Raw genomic sequence first — 2,860 nt, 5'->3', positions numbered from 1 at the left:
CTCCCGGTTTCCTGTTTGTTTGGACTCCCGGTTTCCTGTTTGTTTGGACTTTGTTTTTCATTTTTGGATTTTGGATAACCAGCTTCTGCATTCAGGTAACTCATAATTAAATCCACAAGAAATTCACCTCTGCCTCCCTGCCTATGCTTTTGGGTCAACAAACCACAACCTATCGTGACAGTTTTCAACCATGCTTCACTTCCTCTTTGTACAGTTTAGTTTAGTTGAGTTTCACTAGTTTTTAGTAAAGAGTTTTTAACTGAAATATGTTTGACCTGGAGCTGAAAGATTTTGTTAATAAACTCTTATATTTTGAACAGAAGTTGTGGTGAAATTATTCCATGTATGTGAAGAATTATCTGTTTGACCATGATTTGAGCTTGAATCATTCCTATTGATTCTAAACAATATATGACAGCCTGAATAATATCTGATTAAATAATATATTTAATCAGAGGCAGAGTCTGTTTCCCTCTTGTGTGTGTGTGTGTGTGTGTGTATTCCTTTCCCCCTGGCTCCCTTGTTGTCTCCTCTCACACCTGCTGCCTGTCAGCTCGTTAGCCCTCCCTTTATCTCTGTCAGCTATATATGCTCTCCCTCTGCTCTCACTCTTGGTTGGTTCCTTGTTGTTGCTGGTCCTGTCATCGCTGTTGTCGTCTCGTCTCTCCCTTGCTCCTTGTACGTGTTTTCCCTTGATGTCTTCATGGTTCTGGTCTGTTACATTTTTAGTTGGATTTTTGGATTCCTGCCTTTGTTAACCATTTTCAACATTAAAACTACAAGTATTCACCTCAGCCTCTCTGCCTCTGCATTTGGGTCCTTCAAACCACAACCAAACCCTGACAACAATTTTCTTTTTAAGGTCATCTCCAGAGGTTCTACAGGAGGTCTCAAAACAGAGCTGGACATCTTTATCTTCCATCTTCCAAGTCTTGTCTTCTGAAACGATTAATGATTTTGTTTCAGTAACCCTTCATTAAATGAATAAAACACACCAGACCTGATATAGCGCATGATTTGACTGAAAATAAGATCCTTTGAAGTTATAGAAACACAACTTATACAATATTATTCATCTTCAGCCTGTCAATATAGTATATACAGATAAAGATGTTCTTGACTGTTTTTTTTTTGTCAGCTGCTGTTCCCATTTCTCTCTGCTCCCTGCTCTGATTGCTCATTTAGCCCATGTGTGCTCCGTCCGCTCATTCTCATTGGTGCGCCTCCCTCCCATGTTTTTCAGCCTAGTTAGACAAGTGTCAAATGAATCGACAGGGCCAGATTATTGAAAGCCCTTGGTTAGTGGATGTAATACAATCCCTCTACAACTGATTGCCTGTTTGTGATCCTATGTCTGCCCTATGACTTCCTGATATGACATCGAACCTGATTTTGATTCTGAAATTTCTGTAAGCATATTTCTGCCTCCAAGGTTTTGACCCTGCACAGCAAAGTGCAGAATAACTCTCCTTCTGTTTTCAGCTATTCTATATTCACCAAGGAGCTAGCTAGAATGTTGTACCCCATAATCCCTGACAGAGAGGCCAAAAGGCTTTTCCTAAAACATGGTTCTGGGTCAGTGATGGCCTATGTATTTGATTTTTATGTGTTTTGGTGCCAGGATTCCAGATTCTTGCTTCCCTCCTCGGATCCCTCTGTGTGGCTCAGTGATATCAGCTCTGACCCTTGTCCTGTCCCCGGACCAACAAGCTCTGTCTCTATTGAAAAACAAATATGGAAAATCCTCTGCTCCACTAGTGCCTGCATTACACTGTTCAATTGTCTCATTTCAATGTCATTAAACTCACTGAGGGAGCAGCACCAGTACAACTGTGGAAGCCAGTACAACATTTTTTTCCAGATATATGCAGGATGAATGGAATAATTTTGAATCTTCATTGCCAAGACCAAGCCCTTCCACAGCCTGCTCCTCCTCCTGCTTTGCTCAGGGGAGCCTTGACTAATACAGACGGTTTGTAAAGGCTCCTGACTAGTGCCATGCTTTTCTCACCCAGTGTGAGATTCATTTTGAATAACAACTCTCATCCTTTTGTATAGATTGCTTATACTGTACAGGTTGCCTATGTAAATTCTATGGCAATTTGTCTGACTAACCTAATTTATAATCTTGTAACTCACTCAGTTTCCTCATGAACCTCATACGTGCTTTATCATTTTATGTTTAACTAATGCTTTGCTTACTTCCTTCAGTCCTGCTTTGTTTTCCTATTTTCATCATGTATTTTTCCTCAATGAATCATCATATGCAAACTGATTCCAAATCCATTCCACAATCACTTCGGTCTGTTGGATGTTTACCCAAGATACATTTAGATTTATTTAACCTTGTATGTTCTAATTGCAGTCTTGTTTTGACTGCTTGTTTTTTGTTTTGTTTTTTTGCTTTCTGCAATTACTTAAATTTCCCCTATTTTCTTTTGTATTTGAAATGGGTGTATTTATATTTTATGCGGTTCATACTTGACATAATTTTTCTTCCTGTTCTCTTTTTTTGGGATCCTTCATGATCTGACTAAGAACAGGGCTGACACCTAGTGGCTGAGTAGCTCATATCACAACAGGAAGAGCCAATCAATAAGCCAGAGAGCGCTGCAGAACAGAGGGGAGCTTGCATGTTGTGGAGAGAATTATGGAGTTTTTTGCAACACTGCTCCTGGCAGGGATAATAGGTCTGCTTTGGTTTTTCTCTGTTAAAAACCACCAGAAGCACAGTTTGCCACCTGGACCCAATCCACTGCCTCTCATAGGAAACCTGCCGCAAGTAAACAAAAACGCACCTTTTAAAAGCTTCATGGAGGTGAGTTGGTGAATCCCCCATTTGTTTTATAGAACATTTTTA

This window comes from Cyprinodon variegatus, unplaced genomic scaffold, assembly GCF_000732505.1.
Source record: "Cyprinodon variegatus isolate N-32 unplaced genomic scaffold, C_variegatus-1.0 Scaffold345, whole genome shotgun sequence".
In the NCBI taxonomy this organism is placed as follows: Eukaryota; Metazoa; Chordata; class Actinopteri; order Cyprinodontiformes; family Cyprinodontidae; genus Cyprinodon; species Cyprinodon variegatus.
Note: the sequence above shows the minus strand (reverse complement) of the source record.